Here is a 19,944-nt window from a genome sequence, read left to right on the forward strand (position 1 = left end):
TCACGGCTACGCTATAGACGGCTATCAGAGGTGAGCCAGCAGCCAAAAGTTAATCCAAGGGGTCAAAGCCAAGGAACATACCAAAATCAGGTAGACTCTGTTGGTCAGGCAAGGTCCCAGCCCAAACAGTAAACTTTTATAGGGCCTCCTGTCCAATGGCCAGCCTAATTTGGGGGCCCAGTCCAGAGCCTGAGAATACTTCACTGCCAGAAAGATGTCCCAAGCTGTGGTTCTGATAGCTCACCACATGGGGAGCCGCACACTAAACCTTCTTGGTGGGGTCAGAAGTAAAGTACAAGAGTGGCTTGACGGCACTCACGGCCCATTGTGCTGATGGGTCCGTAGCTAGCTGATTTACATAGACACGTAATATTTGCAGTTATTTTCCGATCAACTCCAAATATTGAAATTCAGTCTTTCTAGAGTCCTGAAGGGATAGATGTGCTAGTTAATATATTGTTTCTAGACTATCACTGCTTCTGATGGACTTTTGGTAACCTCACAAGTATTAAGAAGGCTGAGCAACCAGTTAATACAGAAGTAAAACACCACTCACCAGACTTCTAGAAATAACTCAGACATTCTCAGGTTGGCCTTTCATGACTGTTGACACACTTTTGAACCCATGGGATTTGCTGGTGAAGTTTATCCATGTGTTGCTGCTGCTGCTATTTTACATCCCCTAGACCAGGGGTGCACAACCTTTTGGCCCCAAGGGCTGAATGTGATGCTGGCTCACAGGTTGGGTCCTGTATGCACACACACACACATCCTAGCAATGTATGAGGATCTCTGGGTTAGGGAGCAGAGAGCTTTCTCTCCACCCACTCCCTGAGTGATCCTGATACGGATTGCTCTTTGTTCGCAGCTAACAGTAGTGCAAAAGAGTGATTTATATGAGGTTATCCGGGAGAGGAAATGGAAAGGACAGGTGATGGGGAATTTGGAGTGCTGGTGGGGTCAAAGCACCCTTGTGGGGCTGCAATAAAAGCCTTGGGTGGGCCCATGAAACCCCTGGATTGCAGGTTGTGCACCCTTGCCTTAGACAAACCCCAATAGTGCTATGTCACAGCATTGATGTATCACTCCCTCTCCTGTCTATTATCCCGTACATTTTTTATTAGCGTTCAGTGCTTATTAGATCACTCTTTATTGTCCTCGGTTTTCTACAGTATAACCAGTTTACTACGAGGAGCAGCTGTGAGGTACTTTGTAGTAAGGAATAAAATGTGACAACAGTCTATAGAATGGTGGAGGATTTGAAGCATTCTACAGAATTTAAAATAGAGAATAAGTATCTTGCCTTTTGTGGGTACAAAAGAAATGTAATGTATGGAAATGTATGGAGAAATGTAATTAATTTTCTTAGAATAGTAAAATAAATACTATGGGCAAAAGGGAGGTGCTCTGTGGAATATATTTGTGGCCTTGATCAAGATTCTTAGTTTTTCTTGGCTGTATACACACACACACACACACACACGTGTATATATATATATATATATATATTTGAATCCTATAAACACTTACAATGAAAATTATGCGGAGTTATATTTAGGATTGCACTATAAGATGTTATTTCATTTGCTGTTGCTTATCCCTCTCCTTTCCTTGCCATCATTCATTTCAGACCATTGAACCAAATGAATATACCCATATAAAGTCTACTAGTTATTTTTTTATTATTTTAAAGGCATTTTAGATATTGTCTTTCTCCACTATCTGGGTTCCTCAAGGTGGTTAGTACGTGAGTCCTAGTACCCTAAGCTATTTAGGGAAGGAATAAGTTCTGATCTTAGTACAACATTCAGTGGAATATGGTACCTCAATTATTAAGATTTTATTTAACAATGTGGGCCTTGTATTAGTATCCAAAGTCCCTTTTGTCTCAACTTTTCTCTTTTTGGGTCATCAGAATGACAGCATGGGACAACTGTTGCCATGGCAACACTTCCATGATTTCCTGAAGCCATCATGCTAGAGATTTTTCTTTCTCCTGGGCAAGGCTAATGAGAATAAGAAATGAATGTGGCCAAGAACATGACACAAAATCATATGGGGAATACAGCAAGTATTGTTATCCAAGTTGTTTAAATTCAGGAACAAAATTAAACAAAATTACTTACAGACCCATTTGTATCAGGCACCATCCCTTGTTAGTACCTCATGCAAAGTATATACTTTATGGCTGCACAACATGTCTGAACATTCTGTCCTATGGGCCTAAGGAGAATGACCAAAAAGGGAGGAAAGAAGTCTGAAAGAAATGACAACTGTGGGAAAGAGTCAGGAACAGCAAATAGGAGCTGAGGGAAAAGAAGCAAAGGGATAGATTAAGGGAAGAGGGAAATATGGAAGATGGAAAGTGATTCAGCAGAATATATTGAGATATGGGTCTGAAACAAGCTTTGGGATGAATAATATTAGCAATCACACTGGATACACAAGTGAGAGATTGGAAAGGAATGGGTGATAATTTCTTAAATGCTTTTGGCAGGACCTTTCCACAACTGCAAGAATGTTTATTGATTCCATATTTGTTACCATGCTTGTTTGGGGCAATTGTCTCCAGGCAGATCAGAAACCTATTTTCATGTTCAGAGAATAAGCCATTCAGGAACACAAATGGCACAGTGAATTAAGACAGGTTGCTAAAGGAACCTCTTGTCTCTGTGACCTTAGCCCTACTCCTGCTGGAGGATAGGCTACTGTCAGTCTGGTACAGCTGGCCCAAGATCTAGCATGTTTTACCAAATCAACCAAGAGTAACATTAGGAACTTTGGTCTGGATAGTGGAGTGTTTTTGTAAAGTTGCTGAGAGAGAGAGACAGAGAGAGAGAGAGAAGCTTTTCCAGAAAAGGGGTTTTTTATTGACAAAGCAAAATAAAAAACAATTTTCAAGTCAATTACAGGTCCCAGATTTGCAGGGTGGAGAAATAGAGCAGTAGCAAGCTGAAGGAAGCTATGCAGTTTATGGGGAATTATGGATCATATCTCCCCTCAGTCTTCTCTTCTCAAGGCTAAACATGCCCAGTTCTTTCAGTCTCTCCTCCTAGGGCTTTGTTTCCAGTCCCCTGTTCATCTTTGTTGCCCTCCTCTGAACCCTCTCCAGTTTATCTGCATCCTTCTTAAAATGTGGTACCCAGAACTGGACACAGTACTCCAGATGAGGCCTAACCAGTGTTGAGTAGAGGGGAACTAGTACTTCACGTGATTTAGAAGCTATACTTCTATTAATGCAACCCAAAATAGCACTTGCCTTTTTTGCAGCCACATCCCATTGTTGGCTCATATTCAGCTTGTGATCTACAACGATTCCGAGATCCTTCTTGCTTGTAGTACTATTGAGCCAAGTATCCCTGATCTTGTAATTGTGCATTTGGTTTCTTTTCCGTAGGTGCAGAACTTGCTCCTGTCCTGAACACATGCTTGGTGGGCATGGAATGCTAGATGGAAGATCACAAAAAACTCAGGATATTGTCAATTAATGAGTGGCAGAGTGTTGTCCTGATTGCATTAGGATGTGGGGGGGGGGGGCTTTTGTTTTCATTTCAAGAGCTCCATAGCCCAGAACAGTTATGGACTGCCTTTAAAGAAAAATCCACAGCCCTACCATTGTGGAGCCTTTCTGCATTTACAGTGGGCTCCCAGATGGCGACAACATGATTACTGAGAGGGGAAGGTTTTTAATTTTCAAGGTTCCATAAAACTCAATGAAACAGCTGCATCTAGTGGCTGCTTTAATAGCACAACAATCCAATGTATTTTAATACTTCATTATTTCCAGATCTATTTAACATGGAATAACCTCTGGATGTGCTCTGGAGGTTGGCGACATCATGAAAAGGACCCACAAACTTCTGTGAGTGAACAATCTCAATAGAGTTACAGACAAGATGAAGATTGAGAGATATGTGTGGGGATGAAATGGAGATGATGTGGAAACACACACACACATGCAGCAGTCACACCAAATCTTACATCTTAAAAATGACCTTTAAAATGGTCAGGACTCTTTTGAAAAGCCCAAGGAGTGCTTCATAATGTAATGTTTTTGTGGTTGGGAGATTGTGCAGCGCATAAATGGGTAGTGGCAGGACAAGAATAACGGACAACTGACCTAAGTTCTATCTAAAAGGCACTCACAGAATGAGCTATGCTGACACAATCCTAATATTTATAGTAAAACTTTTAATGAGATGGGATACCATGAAGCTAGACATGGATCATTGTGAGATTCTCACTTTAGTCAAGGCTCTTTGCAACTAAGGCTGCTCCCCTCCTCTGAGCAACTCTGACTATCTTGACGATGTCACCTTCATCATGACGGTGCTTGTATGTGGGTCCCGGTATTCACCCTTCTTTAAAGTTTGTACTTGTTTTTCTTCAGTATGACTAGAAAACCTCTGGCTGAAAGGAAGACTGATGTAATTCTCCCCATAGATATTAAGGAACCTCTTAGAGGGGTTCCATGCAAAACTCTCCTGTTTGCTCACCCCAGGAAACTAGAGTCTTGCTAAAAGCTTATCTGCTCTGATCACCCCAGCTGTGCAATGGGTCTCCATCCACAGGCTTTTATTACAGCAGGCTGGATCAGCTGATCCATCACCAGTCAAAACTTCTTCCTAGGTTTATTTAAAAAAAAAATTGGAAAAAGATACAGCAGTTTTTGGGGTGTGTGTGTGTTAGATGAAAGCTCTCTTGATCAGGTTTATGAGGACCATGGTAACCACAGTCGCCCTAATCCCCCTGTTCTGCAAGGAGTTCTTCACATTGGTAAATAAAGCAGCAAGCACCCTTTTTTTGCTATTGAATCTTCATTTTGTTTTCTCTCATGTAGGCAAATGAGATGCTGCTTTTCAACCAGAAGATAACAGCAGAAGAAGCAGGAACCCAAGGACTCGTGACTGAGATTTTTGCTGACAGCACTTTTCAAGGAGAAGTTTGGACAAGGCTGAATGCATACGCAAACCTTCCTAAAAATGTTTGTGATAGTAATCTGCCATGGAATGTTGGGCATATGACTGTAATATCTAGTATTATAGTGCAGTCCTAGGCATGTTTACTCAGAAGTAAATCCCACTGTGATTAACAATGCTTATTTCCTACTATATAAGATTTCAGCCTTAACCATATTAAGACATTTTCACTTTCCCTTTAAGTCAATATTAGTTAACATGTCACCAAAGTTTGCTAGTAAAATAATGTATTCACGTACTTTCACAAATGAAATGGAGTACCAAAAAATTCCATCCACACATCAGTTTTCATGTTTAGTCTCAAATGACAGCATTTCCCTCTTAGTATCCTGCAAAAATCTGGCTGTGTCCCAGTCATCCCTGTCCATGAAAACACAAGTCTCTAGGCAACCCTAGCGAGATGCAGTGTTTTTGCTACAGTAGCAGCTGCTGGAAAATAGCTTTCCTTTATTCCATGGTTGTAGTATATATGCTTCTTCTGGTCTGATGCTGTTGGAACAGGTTATAAAACACACTCCTGGGATTCTCACAGCAGTGGGAAAGGGCATTTAAGGAGTTCAGGCAAGGAGTTCAGGAGGATGAGGAACAAGTGATGAAAAGTACTTTCACACTATTCGTTAGTTTGATTGTGGTTCATGACTGAGGGAAAGTGAAGGATAAACATTTGTAATGCAAATCAACATTCTAGCCAGTGTTGCTTTTAGATTTCCATCACAAACCAGTCTGAGTCATCTGTGTCAATATACCCTAAACCAGAGCTGAGGAACTACTTTTGGATGGTGTGTTGCCTGGTGTGTTGCCTGGCCAAGGGCTTCGACCTCTTAATTTAGAGGCGCCAAGATAGTGATAAATCAGATTCAAAGGTTTACTTACAAGGAGACTTTATTGGGTAACTTACAGCACACAGGCGTACCCAATGGTTGGATCAGACAGCTTCTCTGAACCACGAGCCATCGGGTACAGTGGATTTTATACAATACATGTTAGCAGTAGAACAGCAGCAAGCACCCCTTAGTGTTCATTCCCAGCATAAACTAGCACCGCTTGGTTCTCAGCACAGCCATCTGTAAACAAACTTTGCTTCCCAGGCAGAGAGCTTGATAACACTCTCACTCATTAGTATGGAATGTGCTAGGCCGTGCTATTGGCCCTTTGAATCATCTTCACATGCTTACTAACAAGGGAATTGCACTAATAATGAACTTAAGCAAGCATTATGGATCTCTAGGCCCCTCTAACACTACAAATGACTTGGCTACACTCCTGGGGCCAATACAGATGAGGAAGCAGATAACCTCCCACTCAGAATTCCACAAGCTCAATGACAAGCTGTGCCCCCCTGATGTAATCTGGTACTTGGCCAAAGCACTGGCTGGCCGTATCCCTGGCTTCGCTGCACACAGGCTTTCTTAGCTGGGGAAGGCTGAGCAAAGCCACATTGGCTGAAGTGCTGGGTGGATGATATACCTGGTGCACTGGCTGAGGCAGCTTTGCCTGCTATCATCTTCTCTCATTGCAGAAGACATGGGGCAAGCAAAGCTGAACTGGCTCCGTCCCCTTCACTCGGAGGCAGATCAGCTCCACCCTAGCTGGGGAAAGCCCAGAGTGAAGCAGTCCCCTTCGTGCCCAGCTTTGCTGCGCATAGACTTAATCCAGCCAGGGATTAGCTCACTCAGCTTTGCTCCCAGCTGTGATGCGTGCATGCTTTCCCTGGCCCAGGAGTATACACACACTGAACCCTGCCCAGCTAAGGCACCAGGTGAAAGATGTCTCCTCTACCTGGCACCTCAGCCAGGAAAGCACTTAGCATGACAACTGGGAGGGCAAGCGGCATGCTAAGTAAGGGGAATCCCTACTGTTCTGTCCCAATGTGTGATCAGAGATAAAGTGGGGAATCCCCTGCAAGCCACTCACCTTCCCAATTGGGAGGGGGAATGGCATGTAAGGGAATCTTCACTCCCACCTCCTCCCCAAGCAGGGATTCCTTTCACTACCTCCTCCCCGAACCCTCAGGAGCCTCCAGGGAGCAGGGCCCATGGAAGGGATTGAAGCCTCTGCAGGCTATACGATGAACCCCTGCAGGATGGATTAGGCCCAAGGGGTGGAGACAAAACAAACAGTCCAACAGAACAAGGAGCCAGTACTTGCTAGGAACAGACAAAAAAAGGGCACGCTAGGGACCCCTGAAGTGGCTATGGGAATGGGAACAAACTTTTAAAGCGCTAATTTGGGCCCCATCTATACAAGCCATTTACTCTGGGGGCACTGCAATTTGAGGTCCTTCGGGGCAAATGACACAGTCACCACTTCGCAGTTTAGCTGTGGTTTTCACCTGGAAAATGCGGATTTCCAAAGATGTTTTGCTGCAATGGTTTTGGTTTGCTGCAGGTTTCCAGCAGTTGTGAGATGTCTGTCCCTTCCCCGAACTGACTTCGCATTTTGTGGTGGACGTGTGGTAGGCATGCTTAGTGCTTGTGTCACTCTGTGACACCCCTTCACTCCTTCCCGTTCCTTCACAGCTGCGCAGTTACAGAGGCACAGGAAAGCACTTTCATTTCTTCAACCACTTTCTCACACCTTTGCAGCTTCATATTGCAATGACTGCTTTGGAGTCATTGACCAAGGGCCGCGGGGTCTCAGAAGGTCCAGGACCAACTTTGCTCCAGCCACCATTTTGGAATGATGGGTAGGCATGTACCTCTCAAGGGCACATGCCTTGGCAAACCACTGCGAGAGTCTAGGGCAGGAAAACTGCCAAACAAGGAATGAACAGACACAAAAGAACCCCTAATACAAAGCAGCCACTAAAACCCAAAGTGTCGCACCCTCACCCTCACATGCCTGCGCAGCTGTGCATTTAAATATAATGGTAAAAAGGGGCAGCACGACTCCCACAGTTTACTTCGCTTCAAGGGCTATGTGTCATGGCACAGTGAATTTCCCGTTGGAGAAGTCCGCAGTAAAACGCGTGTACTGCAGCAGAAGCTAATTTGCGGCTGCAACACTGCGCAGTTACAACAGAGTGAAGGTTGAAAGCGGTGCTGTGTAGATGGCCCCCTGGTCTTCATAAGAGACATGTAAAACCACCAAGCCTAAGAGCTTTGGGATTTGTCATTGGGGGTGCATGGGGGACCATTTTAATAATCCACCTTGGTCAGGAAGATGTCTACCCTTGCTGTATAGTTCAATTTTTGAACTCGTCCAGGGGATGGGGACTGCAATAGAACATAGCTGTTTAGAGTTGCATAGTCTTGCCCACCAGTAAACGCTGCCCAGAAGACGAAGCGTTGATGGTTTGTTGTGCTCCAGCAGCTGACATCCTCAGATGAGCCACTGTGTTGTGCAACTTCCAAATGATCCTCAAAAGCAGCTCCACCCACACTTTGGTCCATTATCTATGTTTAGTAATTATCAAGGCACAAATTATGATTGCTCATTGCTCAGTTACCCAAGACTTAACACACAAGCCTTTGTTGGTTAAGTCAGAGCTCTGTGTCAATGGCTCTGTAAAATTCACAATGATTACCTAACAAAAAAAGTGTGTTAGGCCTAATTAAAAGCCTATTGTTTTTGCTGCAGTTGTTTAAACAATTGTTTTTGCTGCAAAAGATTGGCACCACTGCCCTCCAGACATTGTTGCCACCATGTCATTGCTCGGCTCCCATTTATTTCAATAGGGCTTGCTCAGAAAATGTCCCTGTGGAATTTATAGTGGGTTGTGCCCTGGTGTGATTAGAGCCTAAAATGTGTGGAGACAAGGCAAGGTTGCCTTCATTTTGAGAGAATAACATTTCCATCTTACTTTCCCACAGTCTCTGGCCCTCTCCAAACAGTTAATAAGTGTGGAAAAAGAAATCCTGCATGTAGTCAAGGCATGAGAGTGTGACCAGCTTGCGGAAAGATTCTTTTCAGATGAGAACATAAATGCCGTAATAAGCTTCTTCCAGCGGAAGTCAAAATTATGATGTTGATCTAAAAACCCATCTCCATTGCCCGTACGGAATTCACATTTGTAATGTTCCATGTGTATTTTCAGTCTCTTGCACCTGGACTGAGTTAGGGATGATGTATCATATGCAGTATGTGATTGGATGGCCTGGTAATGCATTTCTCCGCCAAATGGTCTCACTGCTTGTATGGACAGTCAAGACCCTTCTGCAATGCTGAGTCCCTGCAACAGACAAGTGCTATATCTCATAAATACAGTCCTTCAGTGTGCATTTTAGCTACACTGATCATATATACCGTGCCTAAAATTGACTACTGTATTGTACCAACGGCTTCCTGGCTTGCTGTTTCTTTGTTACTTTAAGCTAGGATCTTTCTGTTTATGGACATGCTGAATATATGCATACATTTGACTGCTTAGAACTGCATACATTTGTATTAGTGCCTGTAGGAGGAAACCATGTATTTTGCAATGACGTTTATGGACAGGGACTATATACGTAAGAAATCGTGGACACAAGAGCAAGCACACAGGAGGCAATATAACACGCTGGCTGGTACAACAGTAGGAAAGAATAATGCAATGAGACACAGATGTTGGTGCAAGTCAGGCTCCAGGGAGATGTGAATGTGGCGTCTCCAAGGAAAAGCTCATATTTTAAATGTCTTGCCAGTAACAATAATTGTAGAAAGAAAGGGAGAAGCAACAAGATCAATATCCAATCTCATCATTCCAGAAAGCAACTCCTTAATCACACATCCACAGAAGCAGATAGAACAGAGGCTCATGATGGGGCCTTTGTAGTCTCTCATGAGCGTAGCCCATCAGGCACCCTTCTTGCTGGCATGAAGTTACAATGACCCAAATACATCACTATGACAATGTAATTTGGAATTGTGCCAGCACAGGGAAATTAACGGCAACCTTACACATGTCCAGCCTGCATAATCCAAGGGTGCAATTGCCCTGTTAGTGAGCATGTGAACATGAACTTGTCAGTGTTCACTGGTAACGACTCCCCCATCCCTCACCCCATTTCCCTACATTTATTAATTTGATCTCTAAAATGTAAAAGTAACTTCCTGTAGAATAAAGGAATGTGTACAAAAGCTCCCCACTGTGGAAACTCCACTATTCTTGCTGTTTTAAAAAATGCTGTAATAAAGCACCCTCGATTCTGCCTATTGACTTATTAGCCTCTTGAAAAAAAGTGTCTAATAAATAAATATGAAGGCAACCATTTGATGTAAAAATAAGAGAAATGACATGCCTAAAAGAAGTCTTTAATCAGGCTTGTGTGTTTTCCTTTCTGTATGTCCACAGAATTGCTGTACAAACACAGTATGTGGCACAACACTCAAAATCTTGAGTGTTTTAGGTTTTATTTTCTGGAAAGCAAGTTTCTAGCCCTTATGCCTACAGAGAAGAACTGGAACGCTTATTGAAACTGTGTAGGACCCACAGTGGCTTGGAATCAGTCTCCTGTACAAACTCCTTGTCCATCCTCATATGGTAAAAACTACCACGTAACTAAATAGCAAAATAAAACCCAGAGGATATTTGCTTTGTTTGCATACTGTATTCTGACAACAGAATATGTTACCTTATTGCAAAACAGGAATTATGTGACAGAAATTTTTATGCAACTCTTAAAACTTACATACGGAATTTGTCAAGACTTACCTAATGTGATACTATATTTTCAAGTATCCTGTATGACAGAATTCATACCACTGTTCTGTAAGGCATTGTGTTCTTTGCACATGAGCTTAATGTCATGAAAAATGCTGCACTGAATTGTAGTGAAAGAGGTTTTACATTCCCCCAGCCCACCAAAAAGACATCCTGCCTTCCACACTTTTGCCCATTGTTTCATGTCTTACAACCATTGTTCCCTCAATCTGGCTGTGCATATTGTATAACTTGACAAAGTCAAGAAAATGTTAAAAATTGTATAGTGTTCCGGTTTCTGGTTTAGATGGCCACCTGGCTGGAAGAACAAACCATGTAAATATTAGGAGTTTGAATTTTACCTCATGTTTATGGAACAAGTTTAGGATCTGAAAAGTTATATTCCCAAATCACATAGTGTATTTACAGTTTGGTTTTTATTTTGGCTAGGCAGAAGATAGTAGTTTGTTTTTACCCTAAGTATCTCAGCTGTATGCAACTATGGAACCCCCTGCATTGGATGCATTTTATTTTGGACTAATTATTGGGATGGATCCAGACTAACAACACAATCCAATTCATATCTGCTCAGAAGTGAATGTATGTACACTTACTTGGGAGTAAGTCGCATTGAACTCAGTGGGACTTACTTCTGAGTAAACATGCACAGGGTTGCACTGTTACTTAGGTGCACTTAGCTCCTATTGAAATCAATGAGACTTAAGTCATAACTAACTTGTCCCATAAGTTCAACTAAGTCTAGATCCAGCCTATTGTTTGTATCGTTTTGTACCTATTTTTCTTTATTCATCTTCTGTTTATATTACTGATGTAAGACAGACTGTGAAATCACTAATATATTTTGTTATTTTCATTTTTGCTAGTGAACTCAAGATGGTTTACCATTTAAAGTATTAAAACAAAACAATAAAGATTAAGATCACAATTTAAAAGATCAAAACAAATAACTGAATTTGTTTTGATGTTTTCGTGCCTTTGATTTGGTTGTAAGCTATTACTGTGAAAACAACAGCAATAAAAATGAGAAAGGCTTTTTGTACCTGGATTAGACATACGCTTTGGGTTTATGATAATATGGCTCCACAAAAGGCTGCTTTTCATACAGTGCAATCCTAGGCATGTCTACTCAGAAGTAAGCCCCACTGAGTTCAATGTGAATTACTTCCAGATAAATCAGCATAGGATTGCATCCTAAAAGTAAATTATTTCAACTAGAGTATAATCTGTGTAACCTGCTCAGGTGGCCTGAGGGATTTTGCTGTAACAGACTAACATGGCCACCGTCTGGAAAACAGGCAAAGGCATTCATATTTGTGTCATCTGCATAATCTATTCAGGTTGCAGAATCTGGCAATTTTCATGTAAAACTTGATTATATTTTTAAAAATTGCTCCCACAAGAGCTACTTTAATTGTGATGTGAATCCTAGTTGTTGGAGGTGTGGAGCGACCACAGGCGCCTACCTGCATATGTGGTGGGATTGCCCAGTGGTGCAAAGGTTTTGGGCCTTTGCCAGTGAGGTCACACAACAAGATATATAACACTATCTGCAAAATTGTAACTGCTGTCTCTTTAAATGAACTTTATATGGACTTACACAAATAAGACATAAAGAGCTCCCGACTTTCTTCTGGACAGCAGCCAGGTTGGTCATAACTGCTCACTGGAAAATCAGCAAATGAACTTTCCTTTGTCCTATGGAAACAATAAATTGGGACCTTGCACTAATGGAGAAACTCACTAAACATCTTCAAGTACAAAGAGGCCAAGTGGAAAGTGGCAATTTTTATGGAATATGGTATACAGTTATTGAATTCGCTAATATTGAGAAGAATACCCAACAACCTCTTAAGACACATGGAACTCGATGGTGTGATCTATTAGAATGATGAGTGATAACTTTAACAGATAAAGTTACTTTTACCAAATTGAGATCCTGAGTGATCAGAAAGACTGGCTGGGTTCACACAACATGCTAACCCTCCATGGGTTAACATGCTATCTGAATGCAGGGTGTTTTCCGCAGGATGGGTTATCGTGTTGTCTGAATGCAGTGTGTTTTCCATGGGGTGGCTTGTTAACCATGCAGTGTGGTTTATTTTTCTCAAGCAAGCCACCTTGAGAACTCATGGCTTGTTGTTGGGTTGTTCAGGGTGGTTAACAAGCCACACTGCATGGTTAATGAGCAACCCCGTGAAAAACATGCTGCATTCAGACAACACAATAACCCACCCTTTGGAAAAAGCACTGTGTTCAGACGACATGATAACCCACCCTGCAGAAAATGCATTGTACTCAGACAACAAGATAACCCATGGTGCAACAACAGCCCACACTGCATGGGTTAGAGTGTTGTGTGAACGTGGCCTACAAGAAATTGACTCACATGTGGTGTATTTGGATTTGATAATGTTCACTGTTACTTGGAAAAATTCAGTTTCAGTTTAAAATTTTTTAAAAATTGCTCCTGCATAGGCTCAGCCTTGTATTTATTGTAAGTGTTGATGTAACCCAGATGTACAATTGCTATTACCAGAGAAGTGCTGACATTCAGGGAGACACATATTCCCATTACTTCTGTTGTCAACCTGCTTGCTCCAGAGTAGCCCCACTGCTTAAAATGCTCCTAATTTGAAGGCTAGAGCTGAAGCAGTCAGTGGCAAGTTTTCATTCTTTTCATGATTCAGCTATACCAGCCTTCCTCAATCTGGTGCCCTCCAGATGTGTTGGATTGCAACACCCATTATCCCCAGCCTGCATCAGGTTGTGGAAAGCTGAACTATGCCATTGTAAACACAGTCTCAATCTGTGTTTTAGAAATGGAAAAAGCAAGTCATGCAATGCAATCCCATGTACATTTTATCAGAACTAATAGTGTTCTTCATTCTACTGTAAGCCACAAGTGGAACTGATTTGACTTTCCACACCTCAGGGATATTGAACTTTTAAAGTTTGTACATCCCACTATCTTCTGTCCACACCAGAGGTGTGAGACACAGCTGCTGTGGGTCCAGTTCACCTGAGCAGCCATTTGGAAAAACATAAATTATGAGTGATCTTTTAAAAAAAATCCAGTGATTTAATTAGAGCTACGTGCTTATTCATTTAAGCCTTGATCGTCCATTACTGCCCATGAAATGTCAAAGAAGTGCTTGGTTCAGAACGTGTTTAATTAAAATTTTAAAAATGTTGCTAAAACTGCAGTGACCAGAAACAGCTGGGTTTTTTTTAAAAAATTAAAAGATACTGTAGAGCTGGAAAAAGTGTAGAAAAGGGCAACTAAAATTATCAAGGGGCTGGAGCACCTCCCCTATGAGGGCAGGTTATAACAGCTGGGATTGTTTAGCTTGGAAAAAAAGTGAGTAAGGGGAGACATGATATAAATGTACAGAATTATGCATGGTATGGAGAATGTGGATAGGGAGACATGTTTCTCCCTCTTCCAGAATACTAGAACCCAGGGTCATTTGATGAAGCTGACTGCTGGGAAATTCAGGACACATAAAACAAAGTACTTCTTCACATAGCACATAGTTAAACTATGGAATTTGCTACCAGAAGACGTAGTGATGGCCACCAATCTGGATGGCTTTAAAAGGGGGTTAGAGGAGAAGGCTATCAGTGGCTACTAGTCCTGATAGCTATATGCTACCTCCAGTCTCAGAGGCAATGTGCCTATGTACACCAGTTGCTGGGGAACATGGGAGTGGGAGTACCGTTGTACTTGTGTTCTACTTGTAGATTTCCTGTTGACAGCTGGTTGGCCACTGTGTGAACAGAATGCTGGACTAGATGGACCCTTGGTCTGATACAGCATGGTTCTTCCTATGTTTTTAAAATTAGTGTTATAGTTCTATAATATTATTTCATAATTTAAGACATTTTAATATTTAAAAAACGTATAGCCAGAAAAGCATTTTAACACTAATTAGAAGACTGGTTAAAAAAATTAACAGGGTAAAAAAAAAGGAACCCATTGCAAAGGTTATAGAGACAATGTGGTAAGCTATGACTGGCTCACCCATACATCACTTCACTTTGGCTTTTGGAGAGACGAGTAGCACTAGGAACCATCCACACCTCTGGAGGTTAATTTGGTTTCAAATAAGCCAGGTTTTCTGCAGTATGAGAAACAATGGAAGAAGCTGAGGGAAAACACAGGAACATGACAGCTGAATGATGTCATATGGATGCTCTGTAAAAAGCAGTAAATGAGGCACAGCAATTCCACACTAAACACCTTGTGTGGAAATAAGTTAACTTCCATTGCATTCAATGGGGCTTACTCCCTAGAAATTGCATTTAGGGCTGTAGCTTTAATAAGTCAGTGTTCTAACTTCCTAAGGGTAAGGGTTGTTATGTTTTATGAGCCACTTGGTACAGGCTGAAAGATGGGACATAACTTAAATAAGTAAAAATCAAGACAAAAAACTTCTCTGCCTAGAAAGGAACAATTGCGGAGTAACATTCTAGATATGAAATGTGGTGATGTCTCTGAATTCTGCAGTATTTTGAGAACCAACAGCCAGTGTACTTTGCAGTGGTATATATGAGATGTTATTCTAGATGCATTGACAATTCAAACAAGTGAAGCTTGGCTTTTAACCTATGTAAAGTGCTGTTTTTCCTCTAGGGATGTAGGTTTTTTTGACCCTCTGTTGTTGTTAATAAGTAGGTCAATTCTTATATTTTTAGAAGAGGAAAGTCATTGTTTGATCTCTTCCATCTGTGGGTGAAAACACCGATTATTACACTTGTTTGCAGCACAAAAGCACCTGTAGTGTTTGCTCAGACCTATCAAATATTTATCGTTGTTCTAGAGAGGCTATTTCAGTTCTGAGTGAGGCAATGATCCTTCTTTAAACTTGTTATCTCTATGGGAAGTGGAGAAATAAGGACCATATAACCCTAAAGTAAAACTAAGAAGAACAAATTATTTGTCAGCTTAAGCAATGTAGCTATATAATTCTGATTCAGGCACTCAAGTGGGTTCAAAAGGCAAAACCACAGAAGGAGGGCTGAACTGGTTGTTTGAGAAGCAGACCAAGGAAAGCTCTGTGAAAACAATGCAACTCATTGGGTATTGTATAGACAGAGTAGTAAAATACCAATCATTATGATGGCCAGGGCTTTATGGGGTGCGTGTGTGTGATACTGTACTTCCCTGTGGGGTCCCTATTAGTGGAGGATAGGCTGCCCAAGGTCAGGAGCTGGTTCCCTTTTCAGAAAGCAATGACCTTAAGAGCACCTTACTTTTTCCTGAAGGATTGAATAGAAGCCATTCACTTGTACAGGAGAGGGTAAAGGCTTGCAACAAGGACATTATTGGGGTGGAGAGCTAAATTTGCTTCCTTCCTCCCCTCTATAGTTCTCTTGGAACTGTAGTCCATTTACATTGTCCCACAATATCCAATAGAAGCCACTGAGAACTGATTCCATCGGCATTAATTCCACCCTAGATTCCATTATTTTATAAGTGAGAAAAAGACAGTGATCACTGTTTCTGCAAGGAGCTCAATCCAAAATATATGGGGTTCAATAATTTTCTCTCACTACAGTCCTGTGAGTCAGGTTTGAGATTGTGTCTGCATTTGGATATCTTGTTAAGTCTGGAATCCTGGCTTAATAAACCACAATGTGAACAAGCCACGTCCTGGTACACACAACTTTTTCACTCCCATTTCACTCCTCCCTTTGTAGGAGTGGGTAAACAATCCAGAAAGAGATAGCTTTGTGTTATGTCTAAACCTGAGATTATGGTTAAGTACCCTTAAACCAGGGGTGGGCAACTTATGGCCTTCCAGAAGTTTTGGTCTACAACTTCCATCAGCACTAGCCAGCATAGCCAATAGTGAGGGATGATATGAGTTGTAGGCCAAAACATCTGGAGGGCCACAAGTTGTGAGACTTGTGCACAGCCCTAAACAAACCAGTATAGGAAGTCAACTTTTAACCAGTGCTTAAAGTTGGTTTACAAATCATGGTTTGTATGGGCACCTTTAACCATAATCCCAGGTACAGATGTACTGTTAAACTATCCCTTCCTGATTTACCTGGTGGCATAATATAAGAGAATTATAGTTCAGGTTTTTTCTATGAGAAATCCTCTCTTTTAAGAGAACGCTTTAGGGATGCCATTTTTGAGAGCTATTGACAAATGGTACACTTTCATTACCACAAATTTACTTCATGAAGTCCACCCTGCTGTAAAGGTACTTCAGCACAATCTATATAATTTGCTGCTAATATGTGTATACAAAAGGTGCTGGTCATTTTCAAGTGTGCAATATAAGGTAGACAAGCCATTGGTCTGTTGATTTGTGAAGAAGGTTTCTTAATATTATAAACCAGTATTGATGTTTTATTTTTTAACATGATCATTACTGTGGTTAAAGTAATCCTGATGTTCTCATTTGAAGTTTTGTATATATACAGACAATAACAAATCTTTGCACTTTGTCGTTCTCATTTTTTTGCCTTGTTGGTTCTAATAAGTGTAAAAGTATTTTTTTGTGAACCGCCCAGAGAGCTTCGGCTATTGGGCGGTATAGAAATGAAATAAATAAATAAATAATGGTTTCCTGGTTTTTATATGAAAGTGAGAAGTATTAATTGTGTATAGGTTAAAAATTGGTTGTGAAATTTATATAATTTTTACAGTAATTATTAATTTTTTATTTTAGGAGTGTTTGAGATGTTTTTATATGTTCTGGAGTAACATGAAATAACTAAGATGATGTGTGTGTGTATATGTGTGTGTGTGTGTGTGTGTGTATATATATATATATATATATATATATATATATAATCATAGTTCCTGAAGAAGGTAATCACTATTTCCAAAACGCGTCGGGCCAATATAAAAGAACTACAATAAACCTTCTTCTATAGGCACCTGGGATTTCTCCATTTTCTTTTCTCCACTGTGTTTTCCAACACATCTGAAGGGCCACAGGCTCCCCACCCCTGCTCTAAAGGGTCCAGAACAATATACTCTCCTTGAAGGATGACTCACCTGGGAGTGACTGAGGGTAGGATGGAAGGGTAGGACCTTGTGGTACAAATCCGGAATACTTAATACAGTTTTCCAACTGAAGTTTAAACGTTTTCCATTCATATATTTAAAATCTGCCTTATAAGAAAAAAAATATAGGGCACTACAGAAAAAGAGTGTGTAACAAACAGATTAACTGGTGATGTAGTAGTAAGCTGTACTTCAAGCCTCCCTTAAAGTAGTTATTATGATTCTACCATAAAACTGGCAAACTAACAGTTCAATTCTTGAGTTACGCTGGCTGGACAAGGTTATGTTTGCTAATATATCTCCCATGCTGGTACAACTCTTCAGTTACAATGGCTTAGGGCGCAATCCTATGGCCGCTAGTCAACGGCTAGACGGCCATAGGATAGGTCAGTTCCCAGGAACTGACCTCAGAGCCCGTGCTCCGAGGTTGGTTCCCTGAGAAACGACCTTCACCCCTCCCACGCTGCCTCACAGGAAGCGCGGAATAGCCCTGCGCTCCATGCTCAGAAGGAGCACAAAGCGGCAAAAACGGGAAATTCCTGGGGGCATGCCGGGGCGGGGAACTCGGAAATGCCAGTACGACACATCTACATGTCATCCAGCAGACGCTTCCCCTGCTCTGACTTCCTGCAGCTAGACACCCGAAATCGGCTGTCTAGCCGCAAATGCAGGGCGGCTGAAGCGCAGAGGGGACGATTCCCTCCATGCTTCTCCTGCCCTGCATTGGTTATAGTGAGCATAGTGTTATAGTTATGTTCTTGTACTTTACTTAAAGAAAATATTACATCATTTAAGTATTACATAATTTAACCTTCTTTTAACAAATAGAAATATAGTACAAAATTTTTATTTTCCTTACTCAGGGCCTCCTTCTACAGTTGAGAACAAGCCTGGCTGTTCGTTTGATTTTCCTTTAGGGGCAAGGCTGGTTCCCCTCTCCTCAGCCATGTGTTTTTGGATACTGAGAGCCTTTACAGTCACAAAGAAACCAAGCCTGGAAGGAAAAACACCCAACAGCTATCACTCAATGGACTGAAGATCTTACTTCTCTTGTTGTATATCTCCTACAGCCGTCAAAGTTGTATGGTTCCTTATTTAGATACATGGACTGCTTAGCTTAACGTGCATGTTTGAAAATGGGAATGTTAATACTTTCCCCTCCCCCTTTCCTTGTTTTCTCTTTTTCCCTATCAAAGGAGATATTAATGATCGCTGTATATTGGCATGTTTCGTGATATAAAACCCCAACCCCCTTTTTGGCTTTTGTTTTTGTTATCATCATGCTGCAAATAAAAAATTTTATTTGGGAGGGGTAGGGTACCTTGGCCAGCACTATGTTGTCCAGTGGAGTACATAATGATGTTCTTTCTAGAGATCTCACAAAGACATATTGATTCCTTTGAACCCCAAAATCTAAACAACGCCCTTTATAGTGATAAATAATATTTCTCAATTGCTAACTTGCAGCGCTTTGATGGTACCCAAAATCTACAGTCCTCCTCAACCTGGCTATCTATCCAATGCCTAAAGCCCTAGTTCCTTTCTATCTTCCTTTCTCTTGGGAGTTCTTTACGTAGGAGTAAGGCACCGAGAAAATCCTTACCCTTGTAAACTTTCCATGCGCCATCACGTTTAGGATGCAATCCTACTGGGAGTAAGCACCACTGAACTCAACGGGGCTTACTTCTGACTAGGCACGGATACGCTTGCACTACTACAGCGCAACCCCACGTATGCTTACTCAGAAGCACGGCACGCTGTGTTGCCTGGGGTAAGTGTGTGCCCTACATGGGTACATGGGCTACGGGTAGCCCTACATGCGTTTAGCACATGCACTGGGCCACTCCTTTGCGGCGTTAGCACGCCAGGGGCGCCCGCCACCCAGGCAGTCAATCGCCGGGCTGCTAACGTGAAAGGGCCAGTCACGTGTCAATGAATTCCAACGTGACAGGATGAGCGCGGGGCGCTTCCAGGGGTTAAGCAGCTTTCCGCGCGGCCCACGTCCTGTCCGAATCAAGCCTGGCACAAGCACGTCTTCCCGTTTCCTATCGTTGCCCCCGATTATATCCTCGCCTGTCGCCAACTCCGTGTCTCACTCACTCGCACGCACTCATTCGTCCTGCGTGGCGTGTCTCCCGCTCTTCCCGGTTTTCCCCTCAACACACGAATCAGCCCCGTGAGCGCGGCGCCCCGCTCTCCGCCCGCAGCGCGGCGCCCCGGCGGCGGCCAGGCAAGTCGCCCAGCCTCGCCCGGAGCCCGCCCTTTCCCGCTCGCTCAGCCGCGGCGGCGGCGGCTCCTCC

The 19,944-nt window shown here is 42.1% G+C and overlaps 1 long non-coding RNA gene across 2 annotated transcripts; it reads right to left on the reverse strand.

Annotated features, from left to right (window-relative positions):
* Positions 1–5,846: 5,846 nt before the first annotated feature.
* Positions 5,847–19,924, reverse strand: LOC146347306 (uncharacterized). 2 transcript variants are annotated; one of them, XR_014790253.1, is made up of 5 exons: positions 19,755–19,924; positions 18,504–18,638; positions 14,642–14,738; positions 12,218–12,315; positions 5,847–9,150 (listed from the first exon to the last, which is right to left on the reverse strand). It is a non-coding gene; the product is annotated as an uncharacterized LOC146347306 (long non-coding RNA). The 2 variants fall into 2 exon arrangements; XR_014790254.1 differs by having other exon boundaries at positions 5,851–9,150; positions 19,745–19,924.
* Positions 19,925–19,944: the final 20 nt, after the last annotated feature.

The sequence above is a fragment of the Heloderma suspectum genome, chromosome 4 (assembly GCF_057233095.1).
Source record: "Heloderma suspectum isolate Gila_16-S chromosome 4, 16-S_ref, whole genome shotgun sequence".
NCBI classification, from domain to species: domain Eukaryota; kingdom Metazoa; phylum Chordata; class Lepidosauria; order Squamata; family Helodermatidae; genus Heloderma; species Heloderma suspectum.